Genomic DNA, 22,047 nt, shown 5'->3' with positions numbered 1-22,047 from the left:
ACCATCTGTGCTCCAGCAGCGAAGGGTTGTTCTGTCCCAGGCAGAACCTTTTGTCTTTGCAGAGTCACGGGAAGCGGAGAGCAGGTTTATAACACCTGTCTGAGGCTGGATGTGTGCAGGGTGTCAGCTCCTCCTGTAAACCCTCTGTGTGTCCCTGACTGCCCACAGCCTGCCAGGAGCAGCAGCACAGCTCAGCAGACATGCAGAGTGGAGTCAGATTTTTTTCTTGTTTAACGCTGCCTTGGCTGGCTGAAGATAAGAAATAAAGATGGGAGGGAGAGAAAGAGGGAATCCAATTTAAAGGCAAGCATGTGCCTCATTAGCGCTCACTAGGCAAGTTCCTTGTACTCTGGGGAAGGTAAAAATATTTTTCAGCACCTTTTCAAGTATTTGTTTTAAAAAAAAGGCTTTATAAGGACAACACATTTCTAAGATAAATATAAGTAGCAGAATCTGCAGCTTAAATAGAGACCAGGAGGGTAATTAGAAAGCATATCTTGATTACACTAAATTGCCTTCTTTGAGCAGCTTTGGTGTTTGTCATTATTAAGTTGTATGTTTCTCAGTATTGGAAGAAGGGAAATCATTAAAACTAACACTTACATAAGTAGCATAAAGGATTATCCCAGATATCACTATCAGGCACAGGTTTTGTTCTAGTAAACTCCCATATGCCTATGGCAATTTAAAAGTAACTGAGTTGCCAAAATTTTATGCAATTTGTCAGAATTCAAAAAAAAAAAGAAAGGCAAGGTCTCTGGAAAAAGAAAGAAAACGGCCCTTCCCATGCAGTAAGTAAGCCCTAAATGCAGTCTCTCCTTTCAGTATTGTCATCTTTGAGGCTCAGTATTTTTCTCATTATCATCCCTGTTTCATAGATTTTTTTTCTTCCTTTAATGAATTTCTCTTCTCAGGCACATACCTATTTTCTTGGCTATCTTGCTTCATTATGCTGATGGAAGCAGCCTTTTCATTTAAGACGTTATTATTAAAAGTAATGCATGAAAGGCTTATCTGAAAGTTATATTGGGTTGGCAATAGATGCAAATCAAAATGCAACTGTCCAGGTACTTAATTATATATTTTAATGGAAGACTTTGAGTAAAGCTCAGGCAGGAAGGAGAAAAGTACTTATCAGCATCTATCATTTAAATTACCAGCATATTGGTAGACTGTTCCTATATTTCATACCCCTCAATAAGGCTGACACTGAAGCCGGGTCAGTCGCCAGCAGCTGGCTTGTGAAGTCTCCATCCTTGGAATACACAGTTTTCCAGAATCATGAGATATTCCTGCCTTTTTTTTTTCCTTGCATGGATTAAGTACTTGCATCTTCCAGCATCTGGTAGGCTACTTCATCTTTTGTAATCCATGTAAACATTTACCATCTATTTGCCTTTGAATGGACTCCATACTTTTTTTCTTTGGGAGATAACTCTCTGTGACTTAGGCTGAGGGTGACTTAGGCTCCACAAGAATGCCCACGGGGTGATGCCTCTACTGGGGCACTCATCAGACATTCAGCTGTCCCAACTATATCTGGGGTTACTTTTAGGTTTCAAACCTGCAGGGCTTTTCTTCTCTGTTCAGTACAACACGAGACTGAAGGTCATTGAAGAGGGTAAGAGCATCCTGCATTGTGCTGACCAAAAGCTTGGCACAAGTCCTTCTGTACATGAGCAGAGAGGATGCCAGGGAGTTTAACCCCTGCAGTGCTCCATGGAATTCAGCCTCAGCTCTTTGGAGCTGATATGATCCTTAGCCTCAGCCTCCTGGCAGCCACCTCAATCCAAGACCTTTGTGATGCAGCAGAGGTTGCAGGGATCTCTGTAATGCTGGGATCCAGGATCAAGCATCCTGAACAAGTACCAGACCAGAAAATAGGCACACAGACTCTTCTAAAACATGAATGAAGACTCTGTAACTTACTCCTTCCTAAAGGGGAATGTAATGCAGATTTTAAGAGCCAGCCTTTAAGCTCACATATTGCTGTGCCTGTAAGGAAAGCAAAAATACTCTGAAAGAAACCTCAAGGTCATGGAGTACTCTGGTTCCCTGCAGAAGTAGCTCCAGCAGGACAAAGAACGAGCTTGTCATCTCTCTCTGTAACTGATTCATATCTAATACACATTTTAATTTGATTTTTTTAAATTGCTGTCCATCTTTTTATTTTATAGCAGTCAGTCAGCTGAAAACTGGCTTGATGGTCAAACAAAACGTCACCACATAAAAATTAACGTTTCTCTATCTGTAGCGGCTCAGCTTAAACAATTTCTGGAGTTTATAGGCAGCAACAATGTTGGTAAGTTTTGCCTCAGCACTGAGCTATTGTTCATCACAACTTTTGGACCATCTACTTTTATTTCTGATCTCTGTACCTGCTCTCTTTTAGCATATGCACTGACCTAGACTTTTAACAGCAGCTTAACAAGAAGTCACCATGGCACACAAAAGTTGTGACTTAAAATGGAAAGCTGGAAAGAAGATAGCCCTGCTTGCAGAAGGGTTTCATTTTGGCATAGCTCCCATTAACATAGAATAATTGCTTCAGCGGGGCTTTTTTGTTCAAATATTTAGGAATTTGCCTGACATTCACTCAAATCTTAGCAGCCTTAGCTACATTCAGAAGGACTGATAATTTAAAGATTGTTTTACTTTCATACAGTGGAGTTAATTCAAAGAGTTTTATCAAAATTCTCACCTGCTAAATTTGACTTTGAGGTTATTTTAATTATACCGGAACCTTCTAACTTGTTAAAAAAGTCACTGAGATGCCAAACTTCAATCAGAAACTCGGGACAATTGGTACAAACACTGAGGCAGAAGAAGAGGACCTATCAGAAGACTATACTTAATGAGATTTTCACAAGACATCTGAAAAGCTGACCTTTGCCAAGTGCCTCTTTTATCATGTATTGCCAGAAAGATGTTACTTCTTTAGGTTATGTATCTGCAGTAGAGTCTATCAGCTAAAATCATGCAAGTTGTAATTCTGCTGAAGCCAGTGCACTCTGGGGAGGACAATTTTAGCTACAAATGAATAGAGTCATTTACAGTTAAGATAAGGGAAAGCAAGTTACTGCTACTTCAGTAAAATGCATACACTTATAATAATAGGGGGAAGAAATGGTCAGACTTTGAAAATGTTTTTAAAAATGATGGCAACTACAATATATTTGAAATGTTTGTGTCCTGTTTTGAACACAGTGTTGTCATCACTTAAACATGTTTAGTTGCATTAAACTAAGCTCAGTTATTGCAGATAGGGTGGGTATAGCAAAGTGATTCAACAGATCACTTTCGAAAGGCTCAGCAGATGAATGCTGAAATTTGGGATTTTAGTCAGGACCTAAGATGCAGTAGTAGAAGTTTTTTCTATTGCACTTTCAGGGAAGAGACATCTTTTTCCCTCTCAAAAATGTGGGATTCTCAGGACAGGACTATGCTGTAGTAGGATCAATTAAAATCTATTAGAATCTATTCCTGCTGACTATCACAACAACACTTTTCCCACCAGAAAATTGCCAACTATCCCTTATTCTCAGTCAAAGCTTAAACACTTAGTACCTGCACATAAAGGTTGGAATTCAACTGACCAAAGATAGACATCTTGAACCAATCACTCCAAGTTCCTTTTTTGCAGTGACAGAGAGAAGCAGGCATTCATAAGGGCGAAGCATCTGGTGTAAATAGGTCAGCACAATCTCACCCCCGTATTTGCTCCTCTCCCTTCCCACAAAGGGTGCCTAAAGTGCCAAAGAGTACCTGTCTAGCACAGGTTGCTTTGAGCTTAGGCAGACACATATCTGAGGTGAGAGGAATTCTACCAAAAGAAGCTGAAAAACTTAGAAAATGACAGTTTCATTTCCCTTTACAGAAACAGGTGCAAGAAACTTCCTCACTTAGTAGGAGCTGGTGACTTCAGGTAGAGGATTTTATCAGAAACATAAGAAAGAAAAAGTGGGGGGAAAAAAGCTTTAATTCATAGGATAGATTAACATAAGCAAATACCTTTTGCAATGTCCCCAGTGCAGAGGGACAGGTAGCATGGTCTGCTCAAGGAATGCTGGCAAATCTTAAGTGAGCAGCAAATTGCATGGGTTCTTCTGTGTGACAGCTGTTGTGTGCTTTCAAGAGTCCTTGCTGCACAAGATCTGTGCTGTTGTGAGCCTTGTCTCCCATGACAGCTAAGGGCTGTAACCCATAAAAATCAAAGCTTGCATGTAAATGTCCTGAAAGAGTGTTTTGGGTTTTATCTGAGCCTGTCATTAGAAATTTTTCCCCTGGGGTCTTTCAGGTCCTTGGAAAGAAAGATCAATATTTCTTCAGAGAAAAACACAAGGCAGCCAATTGAAAATATTACTTATTCTAAATTCAGGATTTCTTGATGTCTCTCTGACCCAGAGCAGCTTCCAAAGATCAATCTGCTAACAAAAAAACTGAAAAAGCAGGATCCTCTAGAATCAGCTGCTGACACGCTGGAGATGATGGAGCACCTAAGAGACTGATGATAGCCTGGAAATGGAATGGAAATACAATGCATTGGTTTTTTCCTATGAGGAAACAAAACTCAGCTCTGGCATTCTTTGCAGAATTCATTTCTCAAAAATCTATGAAGTCTGTACTAAGCCTGTACATGTTGTGAGATTTTATTTTTCTGTTACTCAGATTTAATTGAGCTTCCACAAAGATGTCAAGGCCATGTGTCTCACCAGCATGGTCATCCTATGTCAGATGTCAAGGTCATAAAAGACAGCTAGAATTTCTTAGCCAAGAAAAATATCCACAGACATTTTGCACTGGCAAGAGCAACATAACTTTTCTGTCTGCCTCTGAAAAATATGGCTGCTGGAAAACATTCAAACTTATATTTCCTGGAAATGTTTCTTTTTTCTTTTCCTATGCTGAAAAGAAAATAACCCAAGTCAGAGAGAAATTTCAACCAGCTGGTTAAGGTTAGCTTAGAGAGGAGAGAACAGTAGAGAAATAGGGCTTTGGAATGGAAATTGTGAGACAGTGATCATCATCCTTCATCTATCCCTGCACCTGGAAATTTAGATTTAATTCTGCATTCCTTCAAGGAGCTGGTATTTACTTGGCCAGGCAAACAAAGGTTCAGTTCTCTGAGGTCTGTTATGAGAATAGTATTTCTTTTACTTTGGAACAGGATTTGGTTTTAAATTATAAATACGTATATTGCTAAGCTGGACAAACACACACATCATGCCTCCAGCTGTATGTAGATAGGATAGATAAGATAGATAAGATCAAGAAATCCTGAAAGAGTAGATAGGATAGTAAAAAACAAAAATCAGAAGACTACCTGCTTAAGCACGATCAATATTAAGGCAAATTGCATCAGTAAGCAGTTTACATTTGGTTATTGCAGCTTACAAAAAGGCAACCCAAAACCACAAAACTGCTGTGTTTGACCAGGAGGAGGCATTAAACCTGTATTTGAACTTCATGTCTTCAGGTATCTTGGTCATTGCCTCCATAAAATGATTTCTGAAGTTTACTAATTAGCAGTTATTGCACAGATTAATTATGTAAAATAAGGAAGCAGCTGAGAAACCTGCTGTGGATTCAGGCTGGTATTTAAAATTACAGAAATGGACAATTTGGCAACAAGGCTGATTTCCAGATGCTGAACTGCTGCTCAGAGAGTTGGATTTTGAACTGACCCATAAGAGGAAAGGGCAAAAATTGACAGTTTTGCTGCTCTTGCTCACCAGCACAAAAATATTGCTGGGTTTGGTCTTTTTCCTCCCTTTTCTCTTTCACTGCTTTAAAATACACAAATACAAGCCCCAGCCTTCAACACTTGCAATTTATGCTTCAAAAAGATAAAACAGTTCCATGACTTGGAAGCTACAGACATATGCCATAAGTAGGCACAGATTAGCTTAATTAATTGATGCACTGAATAAGCTGTGAATGTATCTGAGGTGCAAAAATGTGAATAAGAAGGTCTGTATGGAATTACCTGGGAGTGGTTATTTGGTCATAATTGTGTTACTGCAATATTGCCTAAAACCCAGGCACTCGTACAGAACAAAAATACAATAATAAGTGGTCCATTTGCTAGAGAGCTTTCAGTATGAATAGGCAAAGTGAAGGCTTGGGGAAAAGTGGTTTTCAAAACACTTGTCTTTCTTAGCCAGATAAATTGTAACGATTTAACTAAAGCCCTTCAGAAGCTGAAGTTTTGCCAGGCAATTGAAGCCCACATAGGTAGGGATTTAATAGTTTATATCTGCTGCTCATCAAATACACCTTCAGTTGTAAACTTGCAGCTCTAAGAATGTTTCCACAGACAACTGTTTTATTCTATACCTAACACATATATGTTCCCATACCCAGCTGTCCTCAGGTATCGACTCAAAGCAGCTCAAACTGTGTTTTGGGCTCACAACCCTTCAGGAACAACACAACTATGAAAAACTTCACTGTGGTCTAAAAAGCAGGCAGGCCAGCAGAGCCCTCTCTGGGACTGCAAGCTGTGGTTCCAGCTTTTAATAACTTTTCCATCAAGCATGGCAGCTTTGTGCTTTCACCAGCTTCTGTCATTATTGGAAAGCAGAGGGGGGAAAAACCAAACAAACAAACGAAACTTTGCATGGGTTTGAAGGAACTGTTTGTTTGGTTGGTTGGTTGGTTTGTTTGTTTTTTTGGTTTTTGGTTTTTCTTCTGGAAGAAGAGAGCAAGTGAGAGTTTGGGGGCTTGGTGCCTTCTTGCTGCTGCCAGTTCTGGGTGGCAGAGCTGTGATTGCAAACACAGAGGGTGCAGCACAGCAGAAGCGCAGAGAATACTTGTGCCTGTTTCAAACAAATCAGCCCTCTAATCTAAAGAATATTGAAAGAACATTTCTTGGTATCTTAGAAAATCCAGTGGTAGAGGGAGGTAGTGGGAAAATTTAACAGGTTCTCCTACAGAAAGGAAAGTCATAATTTTGTGGAAAATAGGGAGGTATCCACATTTCTGAGCTTATCTGAGGATCCAGCTAGGAAAAAATAAGGCATATAGAGGAAAACCTATGGAAGTCAAACTAACTAGAAGCTTTTTGTATTTTGAAGTGCTGGGCTAACTTGCCAGCTCTTGTATCTCCCTCCATTCCCTCATGAGCCTCACACACAAAATTACTCGGGTTTAGCTTTTATAGCTCAGTGTGCTACAAGCTCTGGTACAGCACACCCTCACTTATTCTCAGCTGAAGAAAGGCAGAGCTTACAGAAGCAGCCTGGGAAGCATCTCATTGTTCCAATGGAGAGGACTGACTGAGCCCTCTGGCTCATCAGGGCCCAGAATCTATCACTAAAGGGGAAGCTGCTACTTCGCCACAGAAAACTTTCCAGCCTGGTTCTCCGGGGCTAGAGGAATCATTTCAGTCAATCAACAATCTGCCAAAAGCTTTCCAGCTTGCATGCGAGAATCCCATGGCACTAAACAGAAGATTGTTCCCATTAAGTTCTTTATAATTCACTGCTATGAACCAATAAAATCTTCCAACTCACTACACAAGTATTTTTCACTAAGACCCAAAATCTTTCACTTTGTGACACCTTCTAAACACAGTCACACTGCAACAGTCGTTCTCAAAACAGCTTAGGAGTTCCTGGGATGGAGGTTACCTGTAGAGTCATCACATTCAAATAACAGTGGTGGATCCTTACCCATGAATTTGCTGTGATCTGTTTCCAATCTATTTCTATTATTGGCTGTTTCAGCACTGTGTGGTGATCAGTGCTGTAGTTTTAATAATTTCATAGCCAGAGTCCCATGAATTTGGTAGTAGGGCATGTGTATCTTGTTATTAAAACATTCCCTGCTTCCACTGAACCGTCTCTAAATTATCTTGCATAGCTAAAAGACAAATTTGCAACTTTGGGCCTCAGAAGATGAATATGCATTTTAGTGAGTTGAAAAAATACAGGAGAGGCTTTTGCTTGCATACTTCATCTCTTAACAGCTCTAAATCACTTACCTTCAAATTATTTACCTTCAAATAGTCACTTTGCTAGTGGAAATTAAAATTCAGAAACTTTCTCCAGCTCTAAAATTCAGAAACTCCTCCCCAGTGATGAGCATCTAAGAGCAGCCAATGTAGTTACAGCCCTGAAAGTTATACATAAAATGCATATTTAAATTTTTAAACAAGTCTGACACAACTCTATAAATTTTACTTAAGGTAATTTGAACTTTGAAAACTCTTGCTTGAACTGTCCTCACAAGGACATTTTAACACTGAAAAAAAAAAAAAAAAAAAAAGAACCCAAAAAACAAACCCAATGTATTTGGTTATGCTTTAAAAGTTAGAAAAAAAAGCTTTTTTAGGAAAGCTTTTAGAAATTTTAGGACTAGAAGACTAGCACTTACATGAATTCATTATCTGCTTCAAAACAATTTATTCAGAAGCAGTGGAACAGAAACAAATTAAAATGTCCCTTTAGATTTCACTCAGGAAATATATTCTTTTATAGGTCTTTGACTCCAACCTTCTGACAGCTGAAATTAACTTTGCATTACTGAAACAGATAATGCACCGTCCTTATTCTATTCAGAGATAATACAGTAAATACTGATTAGGTTTAACACATGAGATTTAGAGCAGAAACATTTCTTCATTTATATTAGTTTGTATTTGTGAATGATGTCTAGCTGCCCATTAGGCTTCACTATTTCAAAACTTTATTTAAAATCAACATGTCAGCTTTAATATTTTTTGTTGTGGAGGTTTTTTTAGTGTTTTTATGTGTATGCACTTATACAAATATTACTTTAAGTCACTAAAATTTAATAATAAACATTCTCTTTATCTCCTGCTGCCTGCCAGACAACTTGCTTGTACAGGAAAAAAAAAAAAAAATACATCCTATTTTGGATTAAATCTGTTATGTATTTTCAGGGAATGTAATAATCTTCATACAGCAGCAAAAAAATGATGACTTTATAGTGCCATAAAAAGTTTCCTTTTCCCAGGATTTTCAAGACTGCAATATGTAGGTTAATACAATCAAATCCCAACTACATGATGAGGCTCAGGGTGATGAGAATGATCTAAAATCACCATGTGCGTTATAGGTAAGGTAGGTGGGTGGTTGGGTGGCTTTTTTAAGCAATCCTGTCCCTTTTCACTTTTGGGAAGACAACTTGGTCAGTGCACAAATTTTTGTCACACGGTGCACTTGTCCACCCCTGACCGCCCCATTTATTCCAAAGACGTATTTCTTAATTAAATCTTGACAGTGAAATTGTAGTTCATGAAAACAATCCATGGTGGTTTGCAAGCCAGTGTCTGTGCATATTAAACCAGCACTTGACCAGATTGGGTTTTTTGCAGTTCAGTCAGGTATGCCTTGAAAGCATTATTGTGGATAAGTGGTGGGTATTTGAATAATAAGCACTTTATGTCTGCCTCTGGGATGAAATGGAAAGCTCCTCAGGCAGTCTGCAGGGCTGTAAAGCTCGGTCAGAATGTTTGGTATTTTGTTCTGCTGCAAGCAGCCACAGTTTACTTAGACACCAAGCTATTTTCTGATCCTTTTTCCCTGGCAGCAGTGGTGCCTCATCAGCCCATGTAGCCAGAGGTGTTATTATTCCCATTCTCTCTAACTCCCCTCTCTGACCTATATTCACTCATCTGTTTGTTAGTCTTTCACTTATAAATAGACTTTAAATGTTACTGTGTGAATTCAAACTTATGTTAATAGATAACACCACCCACTCCTACTAAACAGAAATACTATTTTTCACCATCTTACAAGCTTAGAGCCATAATTAAGATAAATTTCAAGCACACTTTAAACATCTCAGTCCAAATGCATGCACATTTCAAAAGTGCTCTTATTAGAAGCTTGGTGGTAATTATTTTCTTCTTGCAGTTAGAGGTGAATTTTATTCCTGAAAAACAGAGTTGTTTTTCAAAGGACAAAGTAAATCTCCCCATTTATTTGAAATCCTACTTTTCACTTGGAACTGTGACAGCTTTGACCTTGCTTGCTTTGTGGTGACTCCTTTACAAAACCAAATGCACCAGTCAAGCCAATGTTCAGCAGCGTCTATGAAGCCAAAGGGATTGGGGAAGTGTAGTACCTCAGTTAAAAATTGTCACCAGAGGCCAATGTGTAAATTAACATGGAAGACTTAAGGGAAAACAGGAATTCCCATTCCAGTTTAAAATATTCCTACAGAGGTATATGGCATTTTCTACACAGGAGTAGTAGATATCTAGAATTTAGTCTTCATTTAGAAAATGAAAACACTGAAATTGTAGAATAGGCACCTGAAACCACATGGAAATTTTCTCTGTGCAGCACACCAGCAAAAAGAAACACAGCCACCAAACCAGCTGGCATAGATGGTCTCAGGCTGCCCAGACCTGGCACCCTTTGGAGCACACATAATTTGACAATAACTAATTTTTTGGAAAGAAATTAATGGAAAATTACTGCATGGCCAGGATGTTCTTGAAATGTCAGGAGAAAATGAGGCAGACCAGAAAAGTTCCTGGGGGAAGTGCTGCCTGCACTGCATTTGTACATTTATGCATAGGTCTTGGGACAATTTTCTGCCCTTTAGTTCTTTTCACCCCTTTATTTGCAAGAGCCAAGAACAGAGCTACAGACTGTCAGGTGTGAGTGTGCTTAGAGGACAGCAGCTGGAATGAGATGATTCCCTAGGAAGGCACAATTCATCACAGCAACTCATTTTACTCAGTTTTGTGGTCAGCACAGGAAGCTGACTCCAGGTTTGAGCCCCAGAGCAATCTCCAGTGTGCTTCTAGAGCCAGACATAGCACCTGCTGGGCCACTCCATTTGCCAGTTTTTTATATTGGGAAATGCTGCAGCCATGACTCAGGGCCAAAGTAATGTTTGATTTGAGCCCATAATCATCTCTCAGATATTCTCCCTCAGGCTGGTAGCTCTTGTGGCATCAAAACGTAGTTACTATATATAATTCTTATCCCATGGTTGGGGTTTCTTCAGGTAAAAGCTAAAACGATGAAAACCACAGATTTAGCATTTTCACACCGTAACACTTGAATTACATGGCTGTGCTATGGCATGAGGGAATGAGATTTGAATACAAAGGATGTTCTTTGTAGGAGGGGGACAGATGTGGTGTTGCCCTGTGTCATTACTACTGCTCTGCTGCAGGCTCAGGCATAAAACCTGTAGGCTTTGGTGTTCAGGTTTGTCCTGTTGGAAACCGGCTTGTTCTCCAAGAGAGCCAATTTTAGTGCATGAACAGTGTGGATAATAAAACAGGAGGCAAAAAGGCAACACAGCCAGGGTGCAAGGGCAGCATCTCCTCAGAAAAATGAGGGAAAGAGGGAAGAGAGCTTGAGTGAAACCATGGCAGGAGAGGATTTATGAGGCATAACAGTCCACAATATCCCACAGCCTTTTCTAGCCCTCCTAGGGGAGAGATGGAGGTTGCTTTTGCACACTGGGATCAAAATTTAGGAAAGGAACAAGAGGAAGTCTAGAGGAAATCCTCTCCCCTGCAGCTCATAGCTAGTGGTGACAAAGTCAACCAGCCATCCATGAGGTCTGTGGGGGTAAGACAGAATTAAATAAGAAAATTGTGTATCTCAGATTAATTTCTGTAATTTTAAAATTTTGTATGTTGCTAGTTAAATAAAAATAATAGATACTCTTTCTGAATCAAATTAGGTTTTTTTCAGATTTTTTCCAGGATTCTAAATAAGATAACAGTAAAGGTCATAAAATGATATATTAATATTTATCCATGTAAACGATAGGAAGACTTTTAAGAAACACATTTTGCATAGACTGCAGTCAAAATTTAAACCATAAGTTTCCTTAAATAAATGTATCTGTAAGAGATGGTATTCAAGGAGTTTAGACAAATTTTCAGACTGATATTTCTAGATGCAAAGTCATTAAAAATATCTTCAAAATGATCTCCAGATTAAAAGTGACACACTGAAGGATGACTTAATTTATTCTCTGACATTGAGTAAAGTAGGCTTCTCTTGCCCAGAAATGTAAAACAAATAACTGCAAACATCCATGGTTAAAATTCTAAAGAAAGAAATGATCACATTGTAAAACCACAAAAGTTACATAAGCAACATTTTTAGACATATTTGGGAAGGTAATACCTTTACCCCACGGTGAGTTAGAAGTGCTCATGGTGTTTTCCAGTGGTGTTCATCACTACAGATTGTTGCAAAATCCAGTGAAGACCTCTGCCCCAACCCCCCCACGGGCAGTGGCCTTAGGTTTCAGTAATGCAGTCCTTTGTTTTTACTCTACACCCCCTGGATATCAGCTTTTCACATCATTTTATCATTCCTACAATCCAGAGATGGGCTCTCAAGTCAAGCATTAGAGATTATACAGAGGGACAAGAGCCTCATTTAAGAGACTTCAGAGTTGCTAACAGATATTAGAATAGAAAGAGGACTAAAATTGATTTTAAGATCAAGAGGCAAGTGTCTAATCCTGAAGTCTTTAGTTTCTTTTCCCTTTCATTACCAGTTCATACTAAGGCACAAAATCAGCATGACAACTCTTTTTTGTTCTGTTTGGGGTTTTCAGGGTTTGTATTTTTTTCATTTTTTGGTTTTTAACAAAGCTGCAGGAAGTCAAAAATCACATTTAAAGTGGAAAATACATGGATAGATTTAGACATCGACACCTGAATGAATTTCATGATTACATTCCTCTCTAAGGTATGAAATTCTGTTTCCCTTTTCACTCTTCTCTAGCAAACCTGGAGATCCAATAATGTCATACAACATATTGCAGTGTGACAGCAGAGTGCTGATATGTCCTATACAGGCATTTGTCATTTTAGGTGTGGGATGGTTTTTCAATACATTCAACAACACTTTAAAATATTTGCCTAAATTAGATTTTTTACCTTCTGTTGTGCAAATCTAGATTCTTTTCATCCGTATAGGGACATTCAAGCTAAAAGAAGCTGTTATCAACACTAACAGAGATATTTTGTAGGAACAGAAATCCCTATGAAAACTAACAGGATGCAGAAGGAAGATACTATATTCTGCAGCATGTACAGTAATACGGATTTAGTTTGACCAGATGTTTATAATTAACTAAGGAACAGCCAGACTACTACAAATATTGTAGCTCTCCTTGTTCTGTTCAAAAATGTGCATATTCAGAACTAAAATACTCTGTTCATCCATTCCCTTTGAACACAAGAATTAACTAGTGGTACAGGTAGCAGAACTGAAGAGATACCCCCCAAAAAAGGGGTTTAGAGACTCATGCTGGATTTATCTTCTATTTGGGGAAGGCAGTAGCCTGCAACCCAGATAATGCTGTTATTTTCATGTCTTGCTTCCAGTGCTTCTAACAACGCTCAGGGCACATTCTGAAGAAATACTAATCTAGAATATTATCCAAGCATCACTTTTCCCTGCTCAAAGCAGCTGGAATAACTGCAGGACTTCTAACATATTTCCAGGTTAGTTGTTACAAGTGCCTTCATAGCTCAGACATGACAATAGCTGGTAGAGAGCAGGAATGATTCCAACAGTAATTTTGGAAGTGAAGGAATTGAAAACTCGGTTGTATATTTGTTAACTATGCTCATTAGCTAAACCAGAATTTAGAAAAATTAATTAGACTTTAATTTAGTAGAATCATCTACCAAACAAAGTAAAGTGCTTCCTTAATATTTTGCATAGTTTACTTTTCGGTTTATTCCTCAATGCGTTGCCATTAATCCTTGGTGTGGAGCCACCCTCTTTATATTTAATTTAATTGAAACTTGCCATGACTTGTAGAACTGAGAAAAGATACTACTTAAAGACAGTAGGCAATGAACCCGATTTTTAAAACTATATACCCTTTTTTTTTTTTTCCTAGAATATTCCTTTTTTATCTTCATTCTTAACCTTCCCTGGAGGCCTATGATATTAATATCTGCTGAGCTACAAGTCCTCTTCTAAAACAACAGCTCAAGCACAGACAATTGCCTTTTTCTGGTAAAATGTGTCCTTCATTGTGGCACAACTCTGACAACTCAGCCCAAAGTCAAGAACATCTGTGGGCAAACTGGAGAAACAGCCCATTTAAAAAGAGACAGCCATTCATTGTCCATAGTGAATTTCAAAGTACTACACTGAGTTAGGAATAATCACCTGTATAAAGCAGGGCTGTGAGGGACTCTGCAGAGAAGGATTTAATGGATCACAAACAATTCCATGCTATTGGAGAGGGAAAGCACCCACAAAATATTATAGTGTAACACATAAAACATCACCCCAGACCGGTCTCTTCATTTTTGACTGCTTTAGGAGGGTCAGGGTCATCCTGGGAAGCACACAGGAGAGAACAAGGAAAAAATTCAAATAAGTAGAAAATGCAGACTAAGAAGGGCTATCAAAGAAATCAAGTTCTTTAGTCTGAAAAAGGGAAGCACATTTGGAAGCCTATAGACAGGTGCAGTGAGGGAGGGGCAAAAACAGTCTTCATGTCCACCCAAAGCCCAGTATGCCTGGCAACAAGGAAGGTTTAGCTCCAAATTCTGACTGTGTTGGGAGATGGTGCCTAGGAATTGTTTATTTCTATTGCTTGAGTGCCTTAAACAAGAGAAACGTAAATATTTGTCAGATGTGACAGCAACACTGGCATGGTGAAACACTCAAGATTACTGTTCAAAAAAGCAGTTTTCCAGCAGATTATATTTCTGCCTTGTATATACTACTTTCACAAAGTGAGTTTTGCCTTCACAGAAGATTAAAATTGGGATTGTCATAACTGGGTGTTTTGCTAGTGTAAATAAAAGTCTTTAAGGGGTAATAACTCCTTGAATTTTATTTTTGTCAACAGCACAGAGACTCTGGCAAAACATTAAAACCTAAACTTGCAGTCCTTGGAAGTCTTTCATTGCTCATTTATGGCAAACTCAACAGCCACTCAGACTTTCATACAAGCTTTTATTCTAGCTTTTATTTCAAAAATACTTTCCAAGCATACTTACACCCTTATTTGTGTATTACATTATGTCTTCCTTTTGATCCCCTCTCACATTCAACACGTTGTCTGAGGACAAAACATCCTCTGCAGTTTACCAAAACTGAGGTACCTACGTGTCAGAAGAATGCTCATGCAGGAAGCAGGGGATGTTTTACACTCAGGGGTGGTTATTGGGTTTCAGAGAACATAATTGCACACTTGGGAGGCAGTAACTTCTTAATTACAGTCCTCTGGGGAGTGGGAGGAATCAAAGCAGTGGCATGTTTGAAAGGGACTTGACACAAGTAGCCAAAGTGGCCGAATCCCATCAGAGGAGAAAGCGCTTGATCTGTGCTCCAGCAAGCGCCCAGCCTTCTTCAGGCACTCTGTAATTAAGTACTTAAAATTGCTCCCCTCGGTGCACTTCTCTGCCTCTGCTCTTCTGTCAGCTTCATCCCTGAAATCACCAGCCTGGTTAACCAGCCCTGATCTCTGCTTCCTGCCCCACACACTCTCCAGTTTCAGTGGCTGGGGGTGGAATTGTGTCCAAGGTACTGGGCTGGGGGTCAGCTGTCAGTTCCTGCATTGCCCATATCATACACACTCTGACTTTTGGCTGTCTATCATGAGGCTCGTCAGCTGAATGCCCACGGGAATTCTGAATGCATGAAATTACCCTAGAAATGATCACTTTTTTAAAAGCTAGTGCCTGGACGTTGGAAAGAACTCATCCTTGAGAACAGTGTTGGAGCACATGCTCGTTTTATTTATTTCAAAGTATCATCTGAGTTTAAAAAGAACTAAAACACATTGCTGGTTCAGGACATGTGACTGTCTAAAAAAAGGGAATATCCACACCACTTCTAAAGTGTCATTTAAAAAGGAATGCAATTATTCATTCTTCAAGCAGCAGCCAACCTAAAGCTCATGGTAGCTAGGAATAAGCACTTTTTCCAGGTATGCTTTTTCCATGCATCCATTTTGTGCACTTTCCTGCTCATTGTCTAGCCTTAGTGCCAAACAAAGTCAGGATCTTGGAGTTGAAAGAGAAGACACTGATAAAATCGAGGGTGGGCTTCCCTTACAAAGCAATGTGAAGCAAGCACTTATTTTAGCTGAGGAGCAGAGTGCTGCCCAGCCCTCCAACCACCACCAATCCAGAGACCATTTTGTGAACTGTTTTAGGTCGTTTTTCCTACAAACATCACGTTTCACAGTGGGAAATAATGTAAGAAGCTTTCAGGGTTATTATCTGTAAGATCTCTTCCTGGGAATGCAGCAAACCACCAAATCCATGAAAACTAGGTACCATTAACATGACCAGAGATGTCCTCTGACGTGGGTGAACTCATTCACAGCTCAAACAGGGTGGAAGACAATGAAATTGCAAGCACTTAACATCTCTTTATATAAAATGGGTAATTTTTTCATGCAATGACCAAGAAAGGAAGAAGATGAATGAAATAATCTTTCTGTAAAAAAATTATAACCTGCAGAAAGCTAAACATTTTCAGACATTTTTACCAGTCTTGAACTTTGTCACCAGAACTACATACTCCACAGGGCTGGTGCCTCATTAATACAGCCACAGCACTGCAATCCATGAAGGAAGAAAGGAGGAGGACTGTGCTAATTTAGCTCCAAGTTCCACAGAAGAGAATGTCACACTCACTCCCCCTCAGCAGTGGGCTTTTCATATGGCTGCATCCAGGATGGCTGGTGGCTGAAAAGAGAAATTGCTACTGCTGAGGGAGAGCAAGTCAGTCACTCATCAGCACAGTGCCTTTTTCTGCTGTCCTTAACACCAGTACACCTCTTGCCCTGTTAAAATACTGTCCCTCTTACCTAGTCCAGGTCTGGGTTGAGATAGAACAGAATGAGGCATGTTGATTTCCTGCTGTAAGTTTTTGCTGAAGATGTCTATCAAAGTGAAAGATCTTAGTGATTTCTCAAAAACAAGTTTACTTATTAGCCCTTTATCCTTTAATGAACGAAGGGAGTCAAATATGTGTTTTGCTGTGAATCCTGCAGACAGTATCAGCCAGATATATATTGCATGTACTTATCCCATGCGGCTTTCTCTACTGTAAGCTACAGCCTAATATTATTCCTTTTCTATTTTCCCATCAGATAAAACAAAATGGTTGTTTTCATCCTGGGATCTGTAAACCTTTATATGAACAGCTTCTATCAGATCCAATCAAAGCAATTATGCAAAAAAACAAATCCACCACACCATTTGTGCATGACATCAGTTACCGTATGGGGACCTATGCATTTCGACTGAAAGATTTTTATGCATATCATACATTGGCTGGCAAAAAAAAAAAAAGAAGTTTAAAACCACTGCAGAAGCTAAATACACCTAAATAATATCTGCATGGTCAATAGCAGAAGGCAGATAACCCTTGAGAGAGACTACAAAAATTAAAAGAAAAGAACATGCACAGAAAAATATCCATTGGGGTCTTATTGTCTAAAATAAAGTGTCTAACATAAAATAAAAAGGAGATCTGATGAAAATACAAGAAAAATTGGGGAGTGTCAGAGGTTAATAGGAAGAGTAACAAGGAAACCCCACCGTGGGTTAACTGGCCACAGGTTGCCCTATTTACAAATAATGGAACCTTAACAGAAGAGAATAGGCAGGAAGGCAAGCCAACATTTTATACCAAGCAATTATTAATGCACCGACAGTCTGTACATTAAGTTAAGGTTCCATAATGAGGCTAACAGTCTGAGAAGATGGTTCAGTCATAAGACTGTTCTCGGCTTAATGGGTGCCATAACCATTAAAGATGAAACACAGTATTTGGAAGGCAGAATAGATACAAAGCAGAAGATCATCACAGCAAACAAACAAACAAACAAACAAATAGCTCTTGTTCCATTCTCGCTTGGAACTGCACAGTAGAATAAAAAGAAAACAATACTAGTTTGGCTAAAACTCCACTGTTCTCACTTCTGGAAACTAAGGCTGAAGATACTCAAAAGCCAACCATAGCTTAGGGAATAAGTTTTCCATGGTTCCCTCTATAGTTAATGGATAGAGAAATCTCCCCTAAAAGAATAAATCAGAGCACAAACTTGCCTGCAATTTTTTGTATCCACTGGGATAATAGATCAGAAGTTTCTGACATGACAAAAGACAGAGCTTCAACACAAAGGGAACTGGCCATAAATTTGAAGACTGAGCAAACATCATGAAGTTCAACACAGCCAAGTGCAAAGCTATGCGCTCAGGGAAGAAAAACCCCAGGCACCTGTAAAGGCAGGAAACCAAATGGGCTGATATTAGCCCTGCCAAAAAAGGGTTACCGTGGGTACCAGATTAATATAAACCAACTCTGCACTCATGTCACAAACAGGGCAAATGATCTCATTAAAATAAGTATGTCCAGCAGGTCAAAAGGTTATTATCCAAATCCAGCCAGACTTGCAGTACTTCAGACACTTCTGGGAAGAAGGGTGAGATCAAGACGGATGTGGAGAAAATGGAGACAATCCAGTCTATGAGATTGTTAGGGCCCAGGGCACATGGATTGTTGAGAGAGGGTGAAGAACAGGGGTTGTTCCATCCTCAAAGAAGGGGTGATACATCTAGTGCAAATACTATTAAGGAGGTTAAAGACCACAAAGCCAAACTGGTTTTGAGAGTGGCAGGCAAGATAATGAAGGATGACAACATTCACAAACATTGTCTTGACAGGTTCAGGTTGGATACTAGGAAAAGCTTCCTTGCTGGCAGGACGGGGCAGTGCTGTTGTCCACAGAGCTTGTAATGTCTCAGTTACTGAGGATTTTCAAAACTCTGAAATATAAAGCCATGGCTGGCCTGGTCTCTGATGTCAGCAAGCCCCCAGCTACAAAGAGGAGACTGGATGAGGCAACTTCCAGCTGCCCCATCCAACTAAGACCCCTGTGATTCTGTGACTCTCCAAAGGAGTCTCACTATTAATGGCTTTAGGAAGACAAGTGTCCCCACACAGAATCAAGCAAGTGAATAAACCTCTCCGAACTTTTGCAGGAGCAAACAAAGCTTCAGATCTTTTTGACCTTTCTACGGATTGTGTAAGTTAGGAAGAAAAGCTCACTGCTGTCTGCCCTGTTTCACCAAATTATTGTTACAAATGGTGCTTCAAAGTGAGAATCTGTAGGATCAGCCTCACACTTTGCAACAGGAAAAATAAAGCCTTTGAAAACAATGTGGCACAGAATACAGGTATATTCATCAACTACATTAGGAGTCTCTAGATAACATGCAAGTTAATGGCAGCAGTAAATTTCAAGTTGGTTATTGCAGGCTGGGGAACAAACTAAGCATGGGGGATGGTTAGCAAAATAGACATCACGTGACTGATAACTGTAGATCTCAAGTCTTTGGCAGTATTTTTTTTTTTAATTGTTTTCGATAGTGGAGTACCAAATTTAAATGAGATTGGATTTTAATCAGCGCTGCATGTCCACTATGGGAGGTGGAAACCACATATGTGCCCAGAATTAGAAAAATAACAAGGGGGGGAAGGGTAGAGGAGGGAAGGAATTGTTTGAGGTTTTTTGAACACATTCTAAGGTTTATTTAGTAGAATCCTCACAGTCCTCTCCCATACTTGTGGTGGGGTTTTTTGTATTTCTGCATTGCTTGGATAACACCAGATCCAGGAATGTTGTAAAACAGTAAGAGAAGGTATTTCAAGGTATTGGACTTAGCTTAAATCATGACCTACAATATTTGACATCCCAAAGAGAGCTTGTTCCTCAGAAAGTTTTGGAAGTTCAAGAGACTCACCCAGTATTCATTGCGTAAGCATCCGAAATTTCCAAGGCTCGCCTTGGCACAAGGTTTTGTGACTAACACGACACTGACCACCCATGTCATATCTAGAGATTGACTGAAGCTTGGTGCAAACCACAGATTAAATAATACGTATCCGTCTCCTTGCTTCTACATCTCTCTTGAGACTCGTGTGGTATGAAGATTTTATCAGAAAGATTGCAATAGCTTCAGAGGCAAAGAAAGGAACGAGCTCAAAAGGTCATTCCATACAAACACTGCTAAAGCTCGTTGCTAGCATCTCCAAAATGATCAGCCCTCATTTCTGAGATTCAGAGCCCCCTTCTCCCCCAAAATTCATCCAGTTCTCCTAGGGCGGATCTCAGTAGTAGTGCTCCTGTTTTTAAGCGCTTCACGGTAGATTAGCATTTCTGAATAGCCTCTCAGGAGATCACAGCAGGGTAACTCCTGCCCTGTGTTTCTGATCTGTACAGCTGTAGGAGGTAAATGAAGTGGCAAAGGGTTGGTTGCTTGGACGTGCCAGGATGGGCAGTAATATGGGAATAAAATTGTTCTGTACTGACCAAATTAGAAATGAGTAGCTGAACGTACTTGAATTTTTGCCAGTAGTCTCAGTAAGGTAGGGCAGAAACTGAGCAGTGACTTATGAGATCTGCCATCATCACCCAAGAGCTTGTTTTATAAATAATAGTTGATTGGCAGCAACTCAAAGAGTAAAAGACAGAAAGATTAATCCCCAGTTAAAGGACTTAGCAGCTTTGCTCCTTGTAGAAGAAAGGATAAATTACAAGTGACGAGGTGCCTCTGCAACATGCTGTTTTGGCTGTGCACACTTTGGAGAGGAAAGGGTTCAGGGTGAGAAAGGCAACTCACACATTTTTTCTGGGACAGGCTGGGAGAGGGAAGTGAGGGGGCTGTTCAGCCAGTGGCACCGCACTGCACGGGAAGCAGCAGCACACAAACCCAGAAGGGTTTTCTGCTGAGCCAGCGTCAGAGTTTGTCACACTGTCAGTGCTGACAAACACTGTAAACAGTGAACATATGCCCACAAAATACATACACTGGAGTTCTGGCTAACACACAATAACATACAGGACAACAGGCACCTTTCTGAATAATTTCATGAGGCTCATCCAGAGCTGTAGCAAAATCCTGATCTTTCATGGGGAGAACACTGTAGGGAGAAAGAACCAAAAGGCCTGCAAAGAAGTTTCTAGGGACTATGAAGTCAGCACTTCAAAAAAAGAAATCAGATTTCTCTAGCTGTTTTTTACCTAGTACACAGGAAGCATATTCTTAGGTAATGCGCTGAAAGATCAGGAAAAATACCTTGACTATTCTTCCAAGCCTTATGGCTGTCAGACACAAAAATACTAATTTTGCCTTCACTAAATAAATCAGTGGCTTAAATAATTCAATCAATTAACAAGACAAGCCTGTAGCTAAAGATATCACCATGAACAACAGTAAAAACTGGGAGAATTCTCTTTTCCTCCCTCTGAAGGTCTCTGCTGTAAATGTCAGGTGGGAGGCATTATTGTATTATATGCAAATAGCTTTTCTCACTCAGAAAACGTGCCGATACAGATAATCAAATTCTAGCTACGACCAACCCACTTCAAGACAGGGGGAAAGTCTCCCAGCACAGGATCCCTCCTGCTATAAATTTTTATATCCTATGATGAACAACAATGCTTTATGTCCAGAGATCCCACACTTGATCTATCAGTATAACTACTGGTGTTATTTCTGAAAGGCCTAACTGGCCTTTATGAAGCAGTGACAAACTACCAAGGGCATTGCAAAGACCTAAGTCTTAATAAAGTTCTACGGTCTATCTACTGATTTACTGAGCACACAGGATCCCCAAGCAGCAGACAGGTGTTGCCTGATGATAATTTTGCAGAAACCTGGCCCCTGCACAAGAGCAGAAGCTCAGCAGTAGTTTAGCAAAGCACACACGGTATGAAACCAATGCAGGATGGATAAACCACTGAGCTATCAGGCCATCTATTGCCCAAGAACCCAAACTAACAATCTCAAAATTACAAAATGTTCTGTTTCCTTTTTTTGTCATACCCTAAGGCAGAATTCATCATTGACCTCACCCTGCTCACAACAAAACTCAGGTCAGCTCTCTTTTCCCTTCTTGTGTCATCTCTACCTGTGAAATTAGGATGAGCCGTAGATAATCTGGGCTCCAGATCTTGCAGCAGATAAGTGAAGTCCTACCTGGTGCTACAAACATTTGCCATGCTGGAAAAATTATACCTGCCAGCCTCTCATGATCTCTT

General features: G+C 39.8%; 1 protein-coding gene across 2 annotated transcripts in view; it reads left to right on the top strand.

The window, feature by feature from the left end:
- The window catches only part of HTR1F (5-hydroxytryptamine receptor 1F), a 104,530-nt gene that overhangs the window by 51,393 nt on the left and 31,090 nt on the right, over nucleotides 1-22,047 (top strand). The gene's annotated exons all lie outside the window — the stretch shown is intronic.

Source organism: Hirundo rustica, chromosome 2 (genome assembly GCF_015227805.2).
Source record: "Hirundo rustica isolate bHirRus1 chromosome 2, bHirRus1.pri.v3, whole genome shotgun sequence".
NCBI lineage: Eukaryota > Metazoa > Chordata > Aves > Passeriformes > Hirundinidae > Hirundo > Hirundo rustica.
Note: the sequence above shows the minus strand (reverse complement) of the source record. Positions and strands in the feature narration are given on the sequence as shown.